The sequence below is a fragment of the Chiloscyllium plagiosum genome, chromosome 13, assembly GCF_004010195.1.
Source record: "Chiloscyllium plagiosum isolate BGI_BamShark_2017 chromosome 13, ASM401019v2, whole genome shotgun sequence".
NCBI lineage: Eukaryota > Metazoa > Chordata > Chondrichthyes > Orectolobiformes > Hemiscylliidae > Chiloscyllium > Chiloscyllium plagiosum.
The window spans coordinates 23273136-23295397 of NC_057722.1; the positions used below are offsets into that span (position 1 = coordinate 23273136).

The following is a 22262-nucleotide window of genomic DNA, read 5'->3' on the forward strand; positions in this document are numbered from 1 at the left end:
ATGTAGAGGAGACCACATCGGGTGCAGTGGATACAGTAAATGATGTGTGTGGAGGTGCAGGTAAATTTGCGATGGATATGGAAGGATCCATTGGGGTCTTGGAGGGAGGTGAGGGGTGAGGTGTGGGAGCAAGGTTTGCACTTCTTGTGGCTGCAGGGGAAGGTGCCGGGAATGGAGGATGGGTTGGTGGGGGGTGTGGACCTGACGAGGAAGTCGCGGAGGGAGTGGTCTCTCCAGAATGCTGATAGGGGTGGGGAGGGAAATATATCCCTGGTGTGGGGTCTGTTTGGAGGTGGCTGAAATGACAGAGGATGATATGATGTATCCGGAGGTTGGTGGGGTGGAAGGTGAGGAGCAGTGGGGTTCTGTCCTGGTGGCAATTGGAGGGGCAGGGTTCAAGGGCGGAGGTGCGGCAAGTGGAGGAGATTCAGTGGAGAGCATCATCGAGCACGTTGGAGGGGAAATTGTGGTCTTTGAAGGAGGAGGCCATTTGGGCTGTTCGGTAGTGGAATTGGTCCTCCTGGGAGCAGATGCGGCGGAGACAAAGGAATTGGGAATATGGGATGGCATTTTTACAGGGGGCAGAGTGGGAAGAGGTGTAGTCTCGGTAGCAGGGTGGGAGGTGGGAGTCGGTCAGTTTATAGTGAATGCCTGTGTTGGACAAAACGGACACATAGCGGACCCAAAGTTTGTGTTGGAAAGTGGAGAGGGCTGTTCTTTCGAGTCTCTGCTTTACTGCTTTTGCTAAGAAGCCTGATATTGGTGATCCCATGGCTGTTCCATTGACTTGTTTGTCAGGTTTATTGTTGAAAGTGAAGTGGGTAGTGAGGCACAGGTCTACTAGCTTGATGATGTGGCCCTTGCTGATGAAGTTGGTGCTGTGCAGTGTAAACAACAAACCCAAGCAGACAGACACAACATGCCCAGAGACTCTAGCCACGCTACCATACAAAGACAACTTGGAGATGACTACCAGACTGCTCCCACCCCTTGGCATCATGGCAGCCCACAAACCTATCAAAAACACAAACAGCAACTGATGAACCTAAAAGGACTCTACACCAACAACCAGCAAAAAGGAGGGCATTTTGTAAAATGACATTCAAGGACTATAACAAACATTACTTCAGATAGACAGGCAGAAAACTAGCTACCAGGATACACTAACACCAACTAGCCACCAAAGGACATAGCCCACTATCACTAGTTTCCTTGTATACAGACAAAGGAGGACACCACTTCGACTGGGACGACACATCCCTCCTAGGACGGACTAAACAGAGACACACCGGAATTTTTAGAGACCAGGTATTCAAACCGGAACTCCAAACATAATGATTTGGACCCCATTTAACAAACTCTGAGAAAAAGATCAGGAAATGATGATATCAAAAATGTTAATGGACCAAGACACAAATAGCAAACAGGACAGAACACCAGCAGTTCACCAGAGGCTCACTGATGATGTTACCTAGCATGGTGATGAAACTTCTGAAAACAAACCTGCTAGCTCAGTGAGCAAACCTGAACCTAGGATACAAATATTCTTAAAAATCAGACACCTACAGGCGCAATACACTAAAACTAGCCCAAAGATGGGAAACCAATACCATCCAACTGAGCGCCACTTGTAAACAAATATATTTTCTACATGAATGCCTTAGGAAACAGGTATCGCCAAGATGTGTCAAGTACAAACTGATCAACACCCCACAAGCCAGAAGAATATCAGAACAGAAAAATCGACGTTTCGGGCAGGAGCCCTTCATCAGGGAACTTCCTTCTCACCTATCCGCTCCACCCTCCTCCCCGACCTATCACCTTTATTCCCACCTCCATCCACCTATTGCACTCTAAGCTACCTTCTCCCCCGCCCAGCCCCACCCCTCTCCCATTTATCTCTCCACCCCGGAAACTCCCAGCCTCATTCCTGATGAATGGCTCCTGCCCAAAATGTCAATATTCCTGCTCCTCAGATGCTGCCTGACCTTCTGTGCTTTTCCAGCACCACCCTAATTTTAACAAATGTTATGTTCTTCCTTGAAACCAGCTTCAAACTTCATTCGGTTTGCTGGAGGAACCATTTTGGTTCATCAGTCACTACACACAGTCTATCCTCTGTGCATGTGTCTTAAAATCCCATACATCATCTTGACAAAATGGTCTGGTGTGCCTGTTTTGTTCCATATGTTAACTTAGGTGAACTGATTATGTATTTCTAAGGTAAAACGTGGAGATCAATACGTAACCAGAGTATCTGCTAGTAAACTAACTCCTTACAAATATATCAAAATGTATCTGGATTAGTTTCTCTGTACTGCATCTTGAAAACAAGAAAACATTCCAAGTCATTCCAAGTATAAGTCAACCTCAATTTCATCCCGAGTATGAACCTAAACATGACTTTGCACACAAAAAATAGGTTTGAACTATACTATAGATTACCATCGATGTAAAACTTTAAAAGCTTTGTTACAGGCCTCAAAACATTTCAATTTATTGAAAATCAACTAATCTATTCTGGGTGCATGGCTAGCACTGACTTCAAATATGATTTCTTCAAGGAAATGGTACAAATGATCATGGAAGCTTGATTTCCCTTGAACGTAACTGGCATTTAAAATTCTGGATTCCTTTTTGATGGTTTTGCAATACATGTGGGCGATATGTTCCATAAAACAAACAGAACAACCTTGTGCAAACCCCTGCATGAGGATCAAAACAAATATATTCTGGCTTGGAAGGATCAGTAACTCAGGCCTCTTGTTTATCTCATCACTGAAAGATGTCAGAAATGGTTTTTCATATAGAAAGAGAACAGTTCTTTTCCAAAATCACTTCTTGTGCTTAAAACCAAACAAACATAGGTTTAAATAAAACATTCCAACTGATATCCATCTACCCAACAGATTAACGAAACAAGGATTCCGACTTAAGATCTCACAAATTACAACGACCACATAGTCTGTTTTAATCATGTTAATTGAAATTTCATTGTTGGATTGGACGCTAGGAGAACTCATGCTCTTCTCTAAATAATGTCATGGGATTCATTACATCTTCCTGAGGGGACAAATATCTCAGATTAATATCTGTTGAAAGACTGCATATCTGCTAGTAAACTAACTCCTTACAAATATATCAAAATGTATCTGGATTAGTTTCTCTGTACTGCATCTTGAAAACAAGAAAACATTCCAAGTCATTCAAGCAATATGTCTAAGGGAATTAATAGTTGAAAAGTGTGGTGCTGGAAAAGCACAGCAGGCCAGGCAGCATCCGAGGAGCAGGAGAATCGACGTTTCCTGAAGAAGGGCTTATAAAGGTGACAGACAACAGTTACATAAATAATTTGGATGTGAATGTCGGAGGTAAGATTAGTAAGTTTGCAGATGACACCAAAGTAAGTGTAGTGGACAGTGAAAGTGGGTAACCTGGAGTACAATGGGACCTTGATCAGTGGGCGTTTTAATTTAGATAACTATGAAGTTGCATTTTGGTATGGCAAACCAAGGCAGAACTTTAATGGTCGGGCCCAATGGAAAGTTGCCAAATAAAGGAGTGCAGGTGCATAGTTCTTTGAAAGTGGAGGTGCAAGTAGACAGGGTGGTGAAGATGGCATTTGGTACACTTGTCTTCATTGGTCAGTACATTGAGTACATGAGATTGGCCGTCATGTTGTGGCTACCTTTGTAATAATGCTTTCAGTTCTGCTCTCCCTGCTATAGGAAGGATGTTGTTAACCTTGAAAAATTTAAATGGATGTTGCTGTGGTTTGAGGTATACGGAGAGGCTGAACAAGGCTGGGGCTTTTTTTGCCTGTAGTAGAGGATGAACTGTGAGCTTATAGAAGTTGGATAAAATCATGAGGGGCTTGGATACGGAAAATAGGCAAGGTCTATTTCCCAGAGTAGGGGAGTCTTAAACTAGAGGGCATAGGTTTAAAGGTGAGAGGGGAAAGATTTTTAAAAAGGAACACAAGCAGCAACTTTTTCATACAGAGGGTGGGTGTGTGAATGGAATGAGCTGCCAGAGGTAGTGATGGAGGCAGGTATAATTACAACATTTAAAAAGGATCTTGATGGATATACGAATATGAAGGGTTCAGAGGGATATGCACAGAACAGGGCTTGGTGTACTTATACATGTAGCATCTTGTACATGCAGGTGACCACAATGTAGGCCTGATTGACAATCTTGAACTGGTAGTAAGCTTAATTCTTGGCACATCTAAATGTTGGATACTATGATGAGTTTGCACGCATAAGATGAAAAGTACATCACTTGTTCCGAACAGCCAAAGGATAGGCAGTTTGATGAGATCCACCAGTATTTTAGAGTGTATGGCATACATCACACTGGCACTGAAACTCATATACCACACTATTAATTTGTGTTGTAGCCAGAATCTCTTTTTGGCTTTGATAGCAGCATCCTGTTAATGATCACTAATCATGTTGTTATTGTACAGTAGCAGTGTGAAACCACTTTTCAAAACTGTTGGCTCAAATTTTTAAGATTCCTTATTCGAGACAACCTAGTCTACCTTTTTAAGACCAAAGATCATGGCCTTAGACCAGGTCATGGGTTTACATGACACAGAGAGAAATAATCTGATCAGCGTAGCCATGACCCCACAGGTGTTTTTAATGTCCCCTACTTAAACATCAAGCTTGAACAAATGGCTTGGGCCTTATTTACAAGGTTGTCAATAAGACCAATCTTGTAGTATGTGAAACTGCAAGATTCCCAAAGCAGATATTGACCATGAAGTTAAGTGGTAGACAGAAGTCAAAAACCCTATTGTTCATTCCTCAACCATGACATCAAGAAAGCAGCTAATTTGGCCACTCCATTTCAAAGATGAACTTGAGCTCAGGATGGAATTCAAAATTCTCACAGGAGCTAGGGATTCATAGATAGCTAAATATTCTCGACGTATTAGGTAGGCTTTTACTGTTAATGTGGCTTTGTTCTCAACCTGTTCTCCACCACGTTGTCAACAACCCCAGATTCCTGTCTGGAAGGAGAGGGCTTTTCCTTGGAGGCATTTTCAGGATCAAGCATGAGGGAGGTGCGCCCTGAGCTCTACACACGGTGTCAAAAGGAATACAAGTCAGAATATACTGACAATAGGGTCATTTCTGATCCCAACTTGCTGCCACATGGTTCACTTGAAATGCACCCAACATCACAGGTACATTATTCATTACTGTAGAAAATGAAAGATTGCATGAGAAAACTCAACCCAGTCAATGGTGGACTGAAAGCCATTTCCCACTTTAACACAAAATGGGAAAATTCAACTTTAGGAGTCAGATCCAGAATCTTTCACTGGTAATATATCAGATGTGAAATTTTGTATTGCAGAGCAGGACAAAGAGCCACCGTCAAAGTGTTTTGCAAGGATTCTGGGTAATCGAAGATGGAGGACAGGAAAAATTTCTGGCTGTAACAGCTGCTTCTTTTTTCAGGTATTTTAGGTGCTGGGGTGATTTCCTCGAATTCCAGGAGCAGCAATTACTGTTGTATATGCTATTGCATAGATTTGGAACTTTGGAAAAAAAAAGTCAAAACAACAGCAGATTCAAAAGGGAGAAGTACAGACAAAGGAAGCACATGGTGAGGGCAGTGCAGGAGAGAGAGAAGGAAAAACTGACACTGCCTTTGCTGTTTGAATTCATGGATCACTAGACATCGGAGTGTGTCTGGGAAAATTAACAAACAGTGAAATTCGCAACTGCTCTTGGAGGAACTGTTGAGTGAAGTTCACAGCACAGAAGGAGATAAGTATATTGGTATTTTAAGTGTGACCTACAGAAAGTCTGCAGTTGTGAATAGAGTGGGTTCTTTCTTGATTGTGTGTTTTTGGAGATATGTCTCTTGATTAAACTTAAAATATAAGCCATAACTATTAATTTAACCTGGGGCAGTGTTTGTAGAGGAATACGACAGGGTTATTTTCTGGGTCTGTAGATTGTGAAGAAGCAAAAATGGCCTTTAGCAGAGTGAAATGTTCTTCTTGTTAGATGTGGGAGTTTAAAGATTACAGCGGATTACATCTGCCATAAATGGTGTTGGTCGTGAATCTTATCAGATCGAATGGATCGGTTGTATCGGTTAGAAGCAATGAGGAATTTTCAACAACAACAGTATGTGATGGATCGCAGCTATAGGAATGGGCGAAAAGTCTCAGATACAGTCACATAGATGGGTTAACTCCAGGAAAGTTGAGAGGTAGGCAGCTAGTGCAGGAGTCTTTTATGGCTATACCCATTTCAAACAGGTATGCTATTTTGGAAAATGTAGGGAGGGGATGGATTCTCAGGGGAATGTAGCACAAACAGCCAAGTGTCTGGTATTGAGACTGGCTCTAATGCAACGAGGGGTACTTTGGGTTCCAAGAGATCAATTGCGTTAGGGAATTCTCTCGACAGAGGTAGAGACAGATGTTTCTGTGGCCAGCAGAGAAAAATCAGAATGGTGTGTTGCTTCCCTGGTGCCAGGATCAAGGATGCCTCAGAGAGGGTGCAGAATGTTCTCATGGGGGACAGGGGCCAACAAAAGGTCATTGTCCACATTAGAAACAACGACATAGGAAGGGAAAAGGTTGAGAGTCTGAAGCGAGATTACAGAGAGAGTTAGGCAGGAATTTAAAAAGGAGGTCCTCGAGAGTACTAATATCTGGATTACTCCCGGTGCTATGAGCTAGGGAGGGGAGGAATAGGAGGATACAGCAGATGAATGCATGGCTGAGGAGCTGGTGTATGGGAGAAGGATTCACATTTTTGGATCATTGGAATCTCTTTTAGGGTAGAAGTGACCTGTACAAGAAGGACGGATTGCACCTAAATTGAAGGAGACTAATATACTGGCAGGGAAATTTGCTGGAGGTACTCAAGAGGATTTAAACTAGTAAGGTGTGGGGGGTGGGACCGAGGGAGATAGTGAGGAAAGTGGTCAATCTGAGACTGATACAGTTGAGAACAGAAGTCAACAGTCAGGGCAGGCAAGGACAAGGTAGGTTTAATAAATTAAACGGCATTTATTTCAATGCAAGGGGCCTACAGGGAAGGCAGATGAACTCAGGGCATGGTTAGGAACATCGGATTGGGATATCATAGCAATTACAGAAACATGGCTCAGAGATGGGCAGGACTGGCAGCTTAATGTTCCAGGATACAAATGCTACAGGAAGGATAGAAAGGGAGGCAAGAGAGGAGGGGGAGTGGCGTTTTTGATAAGGGATAGCATTACAGCTGTGCTGAGGGAGGATATTCCAGGAAATACATCCAGGGAAGTTATTTGGATGGAACTGAGAAATAAGAAAGGGATGATCACATTATTGGGATTGTATTATAGACCCCCTAATAGTCAGAGGGAAATTGAGAAACAAACTTGTAAGGAGGTCTCAGCTTTCTGTAAGAATAATAGGGTAGTTATGGTAGGGGATTTTAACTTTCCAAACAAAGACTGGGACTTCCATAGTGTTAAGGGTTTAGATGGAGAGGAATTTGTTAAGTGTGTACAAGAAAACTTTCTGATTCAGTATGTGGATGTACCTACTAGAGAAGGTGCAAAACTTGACCTACTCGTGGGAAATAAGTCAGGGCAGGTAACTGAGGTGTCAGTGGGAGAGCACTTTAGGGCCAGCAACCATAACTCTATAAGATTTAAAATAGTGATGGAAAAGGACAGATCAGATCTAAAAGTTGAAGCTCTAAATTGGAGAAAAGCCAATTTTGACGGTATTAGGCAAGAACTTTCGAAAGCTGATTGGGGGCAGATGTTCGCAGGTAAAGGGACAGCTGAAATGAGATAACGGGAATCCAGAGACAGTATATTCCTGTTAGGGTGAAAGGAAAGGCTGGTAGGTATAGGGAACGCTGGATGACTAAAGAAATTGAGGATCTGGTTAAGAAAAAGGAGGAAACATATGCAAGGTATTGACAGGATAGATCAAGTGAATCCTTAGAGTATAATTGAAGTAGGAGTATACGTAAGAGGGAAATCAGGAGGGCAAAAAGGGGACATGAAATAACTTTGGCAAATAGAATTAAGGAGAATCCAAAGAGTTTTTACAAATACGTTAAGGACAAAAGGGTAACTAGGGAGAGAATAGGGCCCCTCAAAGAGCCGCAGAAAATGGGGGAGATACTAAACAAGTATTTTGCATCAGTATTTACTGTGGAAAAGGACATGGAAGATATAGACTGCAGGGAAATAAATGGTGACATCTTGCAAAATGTCCAAATTACAGAGCAGGAAGTGCTGGATGTCTTGAAACAGGTAAAGGTGGATAAATCCCCAGGACCTGATCAGGTGTATCCTAGAACTCTGTGGGAAGCTAGAGAAATGATTGCTGGGCCTTTTGCTGAGATATTTGTATCATTGAGGTGCCGGAAGACTGGAGGTTGGCTAATGTGGTGCCACTGTTTAAGAAGGGTGGTAAGGACATGCCAGGAAATTATAGACCAGTGAGCCTGACCTCAGTGGTGGGCACGTTGTTGAGGGAATCCTGAGGGACAGGATGTACATGTATTTGGAAAGGCAATGACTGATTAGGGATAGTCAACATGGCTGTGTGCATGGAAATCATGTCTCACAAACTTGATTGAGTTTTTTGAGGAAGTAACAAAGAGGATTGATGAGGGCAGAGCGGTAGATGTGATCTACATGGACTTCAGTAAGGCGTTCGACAAGGTTCCCCATGGGAGATTGATTAGCAAGGTTAGATCTCACAGAATACAGAAAGAACTAGCCATTTGGATACAGAATTGGCTCAAAGGTAGAAGACAGATGGTGGTGGCAGGAGGGTAGATTTTCAGACTGGAGGCCTGTGACCAGTGGAGTGCCACAAGGTTCGGTGCTGTGTTCTCTACTTTTTGTCATAAGACGTACAGTTAGTAAGTTTACAGATGATACCAAACTTTGAGGCGTAGTGGACAGCAAAGAGGGTTACCTCAGATTACAACAGAATCTTGACCAGATGGGCCAATGGGCTGAGAAGTGGCAGATGGAGTTTAATTCAGATAAATGCAAGGTGTTGCATTTTGGGAAAGCAAATCTTAGCAGGAGTTATACACATAATGGTAAGGTCCTAGGGAGTGTTGCTGAACAAAGAGACCTTGGAGTGCAGGTTCATAGCTCCTTGAAAGTGCAGTCGCAGGTAGATAGATAGTGAAGGCGGCGTTTGGTATACTTTCCTTTATTGGTCAGAGTATTGAGTACAGGAGTTGTGAGGTCATGTTGCAGCTGTACAGGACGTTGTTTAGGCCACTGTTGGGATATTGCGTGCAATTCTGGTCTCCTTCCTATCGGAAAGATGTTGTGAACTTGAAAGAGTTCAGAGAAGATTTACAAGGATGTTGCCAGGGTTGGAGGATTTGAGCTATAGGGAGAGATTGAATAGGCTAGGTCTATTTTCCCTGGAGCGTCAGAGGCTGACGGGTGACCCTATAGAGCTTTACAAAATTATGAGGGGCATGGATAGGGTAAGTAGGCAAAGTCTTTTCCCTGGGGTTGCGGAGTCCAGAACTAGAGAGCATAGGTTTAGAGTGAGAGGGGAAAGATATACGAGAGACCTACGGGGCAACTTTTTCCACACAGAGGGTGGTACATGTATGGAATGAGCTGCCAGGGGAATTGGAGGCGGCTGGTACAATTGCAACATTTAAGAGGCATTTGGATGGGTATATGAATAGGACAGGTTTGGAGGGATATGGGCCGGGTGCTGGCAGGTGGGACTCTATTGATTTGGATATCTCGTCGGCATGGACGGGTTGGACCGAAGGGTCTGTTTCCATGCTGTACATCTCTATGACTCTATGTGGAAGAGTATGACTGCCATGTTTAAAATAACTCTTTTACCCACTGAATGTTGTTCTTATGCAAACAAAGGCATAATGTTTCTTGAAAAATGTCCGGAACTACAATGGTCAAGAAAGATCACCAAGAAATCTCTATTTTGATTCAAGAAGGAAGAACTAATGTTACCTGTCATTAAATATTCATGAGTCCAACAAATTGATAAGCAAATGGTAATACAATAACTATTACCATTGACACTAATGATAAAATATTCAGGAGTATTAGCAAAGTAAAGTAGAAGTAGATTTTGATCTTGAGGATTTTATAGAAAATAGAGAATTATCAGTATAAATTGTGCAGTAAAATCTTCAAAGTCTAGTAAAACTATAGTCAAACAATAAAAATCAAAGCAAAAAGTTATGAAAATAATTTTCAATAAATTTTGTTTGAGCATGATATTATTGTTGCTGCTCTCCTAGTTTGCTGGGCCAAGACAGATTGTTTCCAGCTTCAAGGACTAAGGTCGGTCAGCACAAACTGTGCTGCACTTTTAAGCTCCTTTGCTCAGGCAGGAAAAATGCCCCACCCCCACAGCCACACAAGTTCTGTGATGACGGGAAAAGGGTAAAAACAGCATGTGTACGTTGACACTGCAGAGGTGCAGTTCCAGACCCGCAGGCAATTCAGGGTGATGATCTGGAAACACCATCACCGACTGGCAGTACCCCGGGAGACTAAGGTCTGCTTCTTACAGCAAGACAGCCAGTGTTGTGTTCTGCCAGGCTATGCCCTGTACTGGTCCAGTAGACCTCAAGGTAAACAACACTTCTTCAGTATCAGCTTCATGGTGGAGAAAACAAATCAAACGTTCAAGCCTGCCATTCAGCCATTCTGAACACATGACATCCCTCCACCTCCCCTTCCAGGACCAGTGTGGAACATGCATTATCATTAATACTCCAACTCTGAAAGCAAACCCAATTTTATGCCAATCTCTATGAACTCACCCAGAATGCCCCTCCCAAGAACAAAATAGTCATCCTTGGTGATTTCAACACCAAGTCGGTCATGACAACCTGGCATGGAAGGGAGGGCATGGAAAACACAAAGTTGCAAGGAGGACTGAAAACATATCCACTGTTGGAACTCTGCAGAGAAACATCTCTCCACAACTACCATTTTCTCTCAATACAAGCATCACTTCAACACCATGTGGCATAATCCCCACTCTCAACACTAGCACTATAGACTACATGTTAGTGTCTTAGTGTGATGAAAAGGACAGCCTATTTACGAGTCATGTCCAGTGCTGACTGTGATACGGTCCCTTTTGCTCGTTTGGAGGAGAACTTTCATTTCAAGCCTAAGCTTGAGAGACCAGCTAATAAAGAGCCTTTGAGTCAACACCTGCAAACTACATCTTGCTGGAGACAATTGTCAAACCACCATACAGACCAGACCGGAACATTTTGATTTCACTGCTGACTCCATTCTAGATCAACTCTGAATACTTCCAACGGGGTCACTGGAGTCAGCTCGAGGTAGGATAGGGACTGGTTTGATGAAAATGGCAAGGAAATCCAAGTGAACCTAACTCTAGGTGATATATTAATTATTATGGGAAAATCTGATTTGCTCAATGTTGCTTCACTTTAAAGTCACACCAACTAAGTGTCATTAAATAAAGAATTATTACTGGCAAAAATAAATTATCCACCAACATAAAGCCATTGATTGTAGGAGTGGAGCAAGCAGGAAAACTAAGAAATATAAATGTAACTTTGATCAGAGATGACAAAGTACTTAATACAGTTACTGAATCAACCAGTCTCCTGCGTTTCAGTTCAAAATGATAAGAAAGGTTATTGATCAAAGTAATGAAAGGCTGCAGTCCAATACAAACTATAAAGGATTATGTTGCCCTGGAGATATTTTGTTCAAGCCCAATTATGATGGAAAATTTTGGTTGTTGTGAATTCTTATTTTGGTTTCAATTTATATTTAAATGTATAACTATATTAATAACTCATTTAGGACTAATCATGTTGTCTGGAGAAAATCAGCATGTCCTATTAAACTTTGAATTATGCCTCAGCTCATGATGGAATTGTGAAAAAAACTTCAATGTGCATCATCTAATGTAATTCCAGTTACAAAATTGATCTGTCCACCCTTTGGTGCCGACAGTATATGTTACAATACTTTGACTTAAAGTTTATATGACAAAACATATCCATTAAGATGTAGTAAAGTCTGTTATTAAAATGAAAAATAGTCACTACCCATCAAAATGCACAATAACATTTAAACAGCACTATTTTGTATATCTTGTGTATCAGAAAAAAGTTTTGCATAAATGCAAATAATGTCTAAATCCATGAAAACTTTACAGACACTATATAAAATTAATACTAATTTTCACTTAAAATGCAAATGTAAATACACGAAGAAACTCTTTTCCCTCTAGTACTTGTAAGCTTGATTATTGAATCTTTCACGTATTCTGGAAATATATTGGGCATTCCAAACTACATACTCAAATAAGAATGTTGCACCCTGCTGGAATAGTGGTTTAATACTTTGTGTACATTAAACCCTTTTGAGCTTTGTCAAGCAGTACCAGTTACCGTCTCTGATTCACAATAAAGATGATAAAATTAATGCAGTTACATTTGTTTCACTCAAAATATTAGACCAGACAGGTGTCACATTCACTCCAATCATTCTTAATGCATCAGGAACTGACAAGCAGATCTGTAAATCACAGTGACCTTAAAATAGCATCCCTTTTTAAAACCAATGTTGTCAAATTCAGGAATTCATGTTAAACAAAAGAGGGCTTGAGGGGATTAAAAGTTCAATTAATAAAATGTTTGGAAAATTTTAACTTTAAGAAATTGATATTTAGCAACCTCTTTCTCTATTCAATAGCTCAATCCATACTCATACATGATAACTATTAGCAAGCTTCAACACATTTCAACTCTGACCTCCACTCCTTTCATAATGGTGACTAACATAACATTCTAATATTATAATGATCCTTTAGCAATGCTAAGCTTATAGTATTAATTCACAATGTTGGCTTGACCTAATTCTGGACACAAGCAGAGAAATTCCCTGGAGGCCACAGTCTCACACCATTTGGTTTGGACATCACATGCACTACAGTTCTGGCTTTATCAAGCTGAGTTTCAAAATGTGCTTAAGGTGTTCCTCGCACTGAACTTTCGAAGAAATCCATCCACAATTAACTTAAATGTTTAGACATTAGTGGAGGGGTGTTCTATGCAAAAGTACAAGGGTGGAGCAAAACCTGCTGTGTGGCACACAGCCAGAAAATAATTGATTTGTTAATTCACAAGAATGAATGAGTTATTTCATTTGAAACATGTACCAAGATACAAATAATACCTCACCAAAAGTATGCCTTCCGTAAAGGTTAAAGCAGAATAATTAACAACCACTTTGAAAATGATAAGCTGCATGGAAAAGATATTACATTTGCTGTACAATACTCCTTTTATGGGAGTATTTGTTAATGTGAAAATAAATTTGTAGATGCTGTACATGCAGTAAAAATATAATATTACCCCTTAACTTTTACTATTCAATCATTCTTTAGCAGTTACCCAGAATAAACATTTGAGTGCAAAGCTCGGTCATTTTAATGGAATACCCAAGACTGCATGATTGTTTTCCACTCTTTACATTCCAATTCACTACGTGCAGTCAGTAAAATAGCTTTTCTGAAATGGAACGTAAACAAAAGGAGCTTTCTAGTGGAAAGGCAGAAAAAGAAATACTTTCCAATGATTCTGAATTTAATGATTATCCTGATATTTTGAAGCTCACCAAAGCACAATCTACACAATTGACTGAACTTAATTGAAATGGACTAACTGGGGTCAACATCTACTGAACATGTAGGGTTCTTTTTCTAAAACAAAGTGTCAAAGTCTATCTCCTGTTTTTGAGCATCCATTTCTCAAGTAGGACCTGTTCTGATGAGGATTCAATTTCATTTAGTGACTCACCATGTGCCTATTCCATTCCCAAGTAGTCTACCAAGTCAAAATCAAAGATCAATCATAATCAATGTGTTAATTGGCCAATATAATAAAAGAGCATTGGCATCCATGGGACAATACTATATCTAGGAATTGAGTATTTAATAGACAAGGAGAGAGCAAAAGGAATGCAAGAAAAATTAGCTTTTTAAATTTACATAAAAGGGAATGGCTTGGTGATAGAAAGATAGAAGAAACATGACATAATAAGTACTTATGTAAAGTTCCTCCAATGCTTGTTTTCCTTTCAGATCTGCAAACTTTTCAATACTTTTCTTTTCTTTTAGTGCTAAACTGTTTTGATAACTTGTTCCTGAAACTAAGCAGTAGCATTGTATATTGCTGGACTGTATTTCATTCACAATTTTTCCCAATGGGGAGAAGCAGCATTTTACATTTAATGCGCACAGCTGAAAAAAGAAATCAGGACAATAAATGCACCTGAACAAGAAGCATTGATATTTGTACTTACTACAGTGAATTTTATAAAGAGCAAATGTGATCCAAGATAAACTGGCAGATTAAAGCAAGAGATAGATAAAAATTTCATTTGTATTAGAAATATTAAGTGGAAAGGAGCACAAAAACTTTTAGGAATGGACCTGCATTAGGAAAGGCAGAGGGTGAGTGAAAGGTTGTCTACAAATTTGGGTGGAGTGAGGATCATTAAGCCACACAGAGAACTTCAGAATTTAAGTGGGGTAAAGAGCTGGAGGAGGGTTTGACTCTCAATGGAGTGACAGCAAGAGACTGAAAGAAACGCCATGGACTTTAAATGCCCTTATTTGCTTAATTATTTGCTAATCTGAAAGCAAACAAAAGTGGAGAGAAATTCTCAAGTATTTTGAGCATTTACATCATTTCATATTTCATTCATTGGTGCTTTTTCCTTTGAAAAAATTAAGTATAGAACTTTTATAAAATTTTGGAAGTAAAAACAAGTCTGTGTATAATTGTATTGGTAAAAATTTGGGATGCTTCTCACATTATGCAAGTGAAACTATGTCCAACTCAGATGTTTTCAACCAGTGTGCCTCATCAAGGTGAGAAACGTGCCCAAACATTCGTTCTGAGCATATGCAATGATCGAGGATCATGTAAGATGACAAGAAACTGCACATGCACAGTAAAAAGGGATCCAACTGTTGAACTGGCCTGCCCCCAGATATATTTCCACATTAGCACAGATTTTCAAGGTAAATATTTTTGGATTTTAAGCCACTGCTCTAAGTCTTAGAATAGATTCTAAGTAGAAATGGTTAAGTTGTTGCATGCATGATGTTGCAAATCTCTCTAGTAAGACTGTAACCATAATAAATATAAGTAATTGTGACATTTATGAGCAATCAATTCAGCTGAAAAAAGTGGATGCGCTGTGGAATTTTTAATATCACATAAGCAAGCCTTAAAAAGGTTGGGAACCACTGATCCAACTTACAAAAAGAGGCAATTTCACCAATTTGCATATAATTGACTAAAATTGCACATATAGCACAGGTAAGGTGGTGCTTATGTGTAATGGACAGGAAATTATGTATGTATTTAGTCTCCACTCATATCCACACTATAAAAAGTTAACTATATGGTTCCCAATGACACTCAGTTTTCAGGTAATGGTACATGCTAGATTCTTTACATACATTGCATAAAGAAACAAGTTCAAAACATAGTTAAGTTAATAAAATTTTTCAAAATACATGTTATATATATTCATTCCAAATTACAAACTAAAATTGAAGGCTGTAAACATATCTAAGGGGAAATGTCAAAGTTTGGCAAGCTTATATGCAAATTAATTTAATCAAATTAGTTGATGATAAACAAGGTATACAAAAGATTTATTTTGAAGTAAATTTCATTCCTAAACCAGAAGAATACTTATATGGCCCACTTCAATAACCAAAACATATCTCAGATTTCAGTGCACTTGCTGTCAATTCTAACTCATGAATGCTTATGAAACTTACTGAACAGAAACAAAAATAAAGTCGCTACAAGAGTTTCAGAAAGCATTGTTACCTGTATACAAAAGAAACAAATGGCTGTTTCGAAATGAACAAGGATTCAAAGATTAAAAAAAACTAACTGTTTTGTTCATTACATGTCTTCTTGCAACAATAAAGGATGCAATTTGAAATAGTTTCTTTTAAAAAAAAATCACAAAATTTACTTCAATTACATTTTCACATTTTATGAAGCTAAACCAAGCAACACTACTTATACAGAACTAATGATAAATCCTTAAAAAAAAGATTTTCCTCCAGATTATTTGCTAAATCTCAACAGCCCAAGTCCTGCTTTCACTATTATCATAGTCGAGCTCAGTCAGCATAGATGGAGAGTCAAACCAAGGGTGTTCCTTGTTTATGAGATTCTGCTAAACACCGAATAAACTTTAATCTATAGGAAAGCATTCAAATGTTTTTATATCTGAGAATGTGGTTGGTTCTGATGAATCTCATTTGATTTCAGTGGCTACAAAATTTTGAATGTACATCAAGGAAATTCTGTTGCTGTTCACAGTGATTTCTCAGTCTCCCTGGTAACAGATTCCAATGAGGTACATAGATTTTAAATGCTAATATACTCAAATCATTGCCTATTGTCTACTGACAGAATACGTCACAAATCACAATTGTTTCCAATGTACATTACCAGATAAACTTATACAATTCTGTACTGCCACAGAACAAATTTTTGGTCTCTTCCAATTTAAAATTGCCTTTATCAATCACTATTATTCAGATAGAGAGATCGTGCTACAAATGATTTATATTAACCATGCTCAAATTCCTCTTTTTGCTCATGTACCACAAACAAGCATAGTGTAACTCATTTATTTCAGGCTTACTTGTTCAAAAATGCAAAAGATTTATATCATATACAAAAATTTGGATTGCAACTAGCAAAATCAAACTCTTAGAAAGAGACATGCCGCTGAAATGAAAACATCAATTTTTATGATGCTTGCAAGTTCTTTAGAGTACAATGATTAGTCTGGCTGCATTGAGAGAGAGCAAGAGCCCATAGGATCAATAGAAATTGGTCCCTGAGCTTCATCAGCACAATTATTGGCAGCTATCCTCAGGCAAGTCTTTAAAATAGGTTTGCAGTAAATTGCAACTCCTGTTGAATCAGGGAGCACTCCTGCTCCTTCTGGTTCCAAAAGGCAAGATTTGTGAGAAGACTAAATGCTTGGTCAAAGACATAGAAAGATGGGAAAGCAAGGACAGGCTTGCAACTTCAACTTAAGCAGCTGAAAGCACGTTCACCAATGACTGACACCTAAGAGGCATAATTTGGAGGTACACAGCTCAAAATGTTAGAAGTTAGATCCAATGATGGGAATTAAATGAGAATAAGAATTCAAATATGTGGTGCAATGGACCAACAGTTAATGCGGGTGAACATGAGAACTACAGAGACTGGAGATTAGAGTACAGAGAGTGTGGTGCTGGAAAAGCACAGCAGGTTAGGCAGCATCCGAGGAGCAGGAAAATCGACATCATTGGCATTCCTGAAGGGCTTTTGCCTGAAACGTTGATTCTTCTGCTCCTTGGATGCTGCCTGACCTGCTGCATTTTTCTAGCACCGCACTCTCGACAACAGTTAATGTAGGTCAACAGCTACAGTATGTGAAGGAACTGGATGCATTACACTAGCAGCAGAATGGTGGAAAATGGAAATAGAAAATTGAAATACTTTAGGAGGAGACAATGAAATTAACCTGTCAGCAAACAGGTTGGAGAAAGGTGAAATCAGGCAATATTATGAATATCAAAGGAGGTTGATATTTGGCTTGAATCTTGTTAGGAGGTCAAAAATGACATTAAGGGCGTTAATAGTTAACCTTGACTGAAGACACCTACCAGGGAGAAAATGGAATCAGTAGGGGAAAATAGATAATGATTTCAAGCTTTCCATTGTATTAGTTGAGGAAATTGTAGCTCATCTACAATTTAGAGACGAAGCAGACTACTCAGTGAGTACTAGGTTGTTTGAGATTTTGTGCTTCAGCATACATGTGGAACTTAACTCCATGGCTTCAGATAAAATTGCCAAAATCCATCTGGAGATAGGAAAATGGAAGGGCCTAAGCCAGACAGGATAATAGATGAGCAGGAAGTGGAAAATATTACTAAATGAGTTCTGGCTATAGTTCAATAGGTAATATCAGAACCAAGCAAGGCCATCCTTTTCAAATGGACAAAAGTTTAGAGACATTAGAGGCTGGTCAACTGTGCAAAGGGTTGCAGGAAAGTTGAAGCAGCCAAGGAGGAGTAGTGCATCATAGTCAGAGGATGCCATAACAATTATTGATTAGGGTTGTTCAAGTTACATGATGGTGAAAAATGGAACTGTAATGAAAATGAGTGGAGATATTGGAGGCAACATACATGTAGGACCGAGAAAAAACGTGATGGGATAATAATGTGCAAGGTCAAAAGTGTCATTTGGGGAAGGAGCAATGAATGCAATCTTGAAGAGCTGCAAAAAAAAATGTGAACCATTTACAATATCAGAGATTGGAGAAGGAACAGATCAAATAGTTAGAAATAACAACTTACATATGGCATTATGATTAGATTAGATTCCCTACAGTGTGGGAACAGGCCCTTCAGCGCAACAAGTCCACACCGACCCTCTGAAGAGTAACCCATTCCTCTGCCCAATATTTACCCCTGAAGTGGCAATTTAGCATGGCCAATTCACCTGACATGCACATCTTTTGGACTATGGGAGGAAACCGGAGCACCCGGAGGAAACCCACGCAGACACGGGGAGAATGTGCAAACTCCACACAGACAGTTGCCCAAGGTGGGAATCGAATCAGAGTCCCTGGAGCTGTGAGGCAGCAGTGCTAACCACTGGGCCACCATGCCGCCCATGATGTGTTCAACAATTTCCAGTGAATTTTTGTTGAACCCATATAGCAGTTTTATGTCACAGATACAAATATAGACAATTCACATCTTAAGTCACAAACTGAAACAACAGACAACATCTCCATCAGGTGGTTAACTACTGAGATTTAAAACTCTTATCCTGAAATCACATTGACACTTTTCTTTGTGATGGACTCCAATAAGCCAAGAAACTTCAAAGGAAAATGCTTTTCCTGACCTATCCTTAAAGAGAAAAACATTTTATTCTCAGAATTAAACCATCTCATGAACAGTTCTTGCACATCACCTGTTGGTTCAGGGAAGCTGCACAGCAACAACACAGACTCAAACCCATATCCGGTTAAGCAGATCACAGAATACAGGAAAGTTACAGCAATAGTTAAACTAGCTTTGGAGCCTGTAAATGGTGGTGAAAGGGAGTGTAATCAACACACAAGGGACTTATTTAATGGTTAATGTAATGGTTATTGCTACTTTGTTAACCAAACGCTGCTATTGTTTGTTTCTGTTCATGAAGAATACCTACCTGAACAAGGTTGTGAGGGCTGCTATTGTGCATCAAGTTGTTCCCAGAGCAAGTCATTGCCTTCTGGGGGAGCAAGAAAATATCAACAATTCAATTAGTTAACATAAACGTGGCTTGCTTGAGATGAGGTGCTTTGCCTATCACAGATTTGTAGCACGATTTGATGGGTGTAATAACTCACTCCATAAGTACATAGAACATTCTTTGTTCCAGTCCTGCTCAGGTGCTCTTCTCCTTTCCCAAGCCCCCAACACATTGATATCTGTACCAGTTTCTACTGATGCCTCAAACTGAAAATTTTTATTAGTACTACCAATTTCTACCTTCCCATGTTAGATTACTGGCTCTTCTTTTCCTTTACTTCCACCTTCATTTTTAGGTGTAGGCTACCAAACAATTAACTCCCATAGTGATCCTAGCCTCCACTGTGCTTTCTGTAAGGATTCCATTCATCTAGTATATCTCTTCTAGTAATGTCATCTTCAAACAATTCTACTTTTACATCCATCTTTGTAGTTGACAGACCATCCACCATCATTCTAGCCAAACAACTTGCTCTGCCTTCCCAGCATGCCAAAGATAACATATATTCCATGACACCCTGATACACTCATTTCATTATCACTTCTAGTAGCACCCTTCTTTGCAAATACTTATCCTTTCCCACTATCCAGGAGCTCAAATACTCCATCCAGAACTGCAGTGAGGCAATCAAATGGATTGGATGATTGCTGTGTAGAACACTTCCATTCAAAGAGAATGGCCTTTAGCTTCTGATTGCCTGTCATTTTAATTCTTTCAATCCTGAACGCTCTGTCCTCAGCAGCCTACATTGTCAATGTGGCATCACGGTTTATTGGAACAAACAGCATATTGTTCAATGAGGCAATTTGTGGCTTTTCAGGCTCAGAGTTCAAAATTTCAGGCCATGATCTGTGCCAAGATGTTTCCAGATGACAGCAGTTGGCAACAATTTTGTTATTACCATACTCCTTTAAAGATATCATTTGTTTGTCATCCCATTATCATCTCCTCGTCATTTAAGGTCGCATCCCTTCCACTCTCTTATCCTTTTGATCTCTCTACCCTAGATGTCTAGACTTGCTTCAAATCTATTACCTCTCAAACTTTTCACAGTTCCCTCTCAACAATGCTAGCTCACCTGAGCGTTATCATCTTACCGCTTTTATTTCAGATTCTCAAAATCCACGGTCTTTCAGTGACCAACCACCCCGAATCACCGTAAAAGCTTTCAGTGTGTCTGGGGCAGGGGGTGCAGGTTGTGAAAAAAAGAATTAAACACTGGATTTTAAATTATGGATATAACCCATCACTACTGATGTGCAGAAGTCAATACCTCGAAAGCGAATTTTCTTTTTCAACCACCCCAATATTTCATTTGGAAATTGAATCCACTTGATAATCTGTTAAAAGTTTGCACTACTCCAACTCTTTCAAACGTTGTAATTAAAAAAAAAAGTTAACTTTAAAAACAGCACCTATTGTCGTATTGGGGTGTCTGTAAACATCTGAAACGTAGTAATCTGCATTGAAATAGACTCGACATTTCGCAATTGCTTGCTGAATTAGCGTGAAACAGTCAAGTAACCTATCCATTTTTATCAAATATCGGGTTAAGTGTACAAATTTTAAATTGAGGGACTATTATCTTCAGGAACACTTTTAGCTCTTTAGAGCCAGAAATGTTGATTTGGAACTGGGGCGGGGAGTGGAGGGAAGGAAATACAATTTAAGCCTGCAGGGGTCCAGATAGTCGGATCGATTAATTTGAATGTAACTATCCAATGTGTCTCGGCAAAACGTCTGAGGCAGCAACTGCTGCTGGCCTCTGGCCAGGTCCCTGAATGACCTGAAAATCAGCTGAAACCCCGTCAGTCAATAGCTCATCTCCAGCCCTAAGTCCAGCGCTCACAAGACAAAACCAGCTCAATCCCACTGGCTGCAATGTTGTCCTACAGCTGCCAAGATCAAGACTTGTCCCCGCCACTGGAAAGGGCAAGCCAGGCTGAGACAAAGCCCCTTAATCCCTCATGGTAATTAGTCACTTAATCACTCAAAAGAATACATTTAAAATTGGGTGTTCTTCTTCATTCCACCGTATCAGAAATTTTATTTAAATGGACATATAAACCAGAATTCTCCTAATAGACATTGTAAGGCGTTAACATACGTAAAGCCGAGATACTTGTTCATAAGGATAAAAGTAGCATGCATTTTACAGCAAATAAAAGTGATGCGTAATAAAAACGAGAGTAATGACACCCACAATGTTCTTTTAAAAAACCAACATTTAAATCCACTTACAAACGTGTTACTCACTGGGCAGGGTGTCCGAGGGGGTGTTGCTGCTCTTCGTTCCTGTACGAAGAAGGGGCCGTCCCCGTCTCTCTGCTGATTCAAGTGAACTTTCCTGCACGGTTACCGTGGGCAACTCCTGCTCCCCCGGCGTCCAAGCTTCCGCGCTCCCGCTTCCCTGCGCGCACACAAGCGATAAACAGGCGGGCGCGCGTGCACACAACTGATTGACAGGCGCGCAACAGCTGATGGGCAGGCGGGCGCAGCGCGCTCCCTGTTGGGTTGACACAGACGCGGGCGCCCGCTCGCTCAGTCTGACCAAGTCCCTGTAACCTGCATTGGTCATTCTCCTGACTTTCCCTTCTGCTTTGCAAAGCCGCTGCTCCGCCACCCAGCTGCTGTTCTCGTGATCCATCCGTTCATTCACGCTCCGAGATAATGTGCTGCGATCCGGCAGATTATGTTCATTGCAGCAGGACCGACGCGGTATCCTCGGCATCTTAACGTCGGCTAGGGTTGTAGCAGTCCTTGTAAACGGTGCAGAGACTGTGACCCCTAGAGGATAACATATATGGTCACATTCTCGCTAAAAGCTTATTCGAATGTTACTTCACTCAGATAGCTCCAGAAGCA

The 22262-nt window shown here is 40.3% G+C and overlaps 1 protein-coding gene across 6 annotated transcripts in view; it reads right to left on the minus strand.

The window, feature by feature from the left end:
- The window catches only part of LOC122555842 (SPRY domain-containing SOCS box protein 1-like), a 270118-nt gene that overhangs the window by 196580 nt on the left and 51276 nt on the right, over positions 1 to 22262 (minus strand). For 3 of the 6 annotated variants that reach the window (XM_043702031.1, XM_043702037.1, XM_043702038.1), the window contains exon 2: positions 21654 to 22184. The gene's annotated coding sequence lies outside the window, so the exon portion shown is untranslated. Of the gene's footprint in view, positions 1 to 19313; positions 19377 to 21638; positions 22185 to 22262 lie in introns of all 6 variants that reach the window. The other 3 variants (XM_043702032.1, XM_043702034.1, XM_043702033.1) reach the window with 3 other exon arrangements.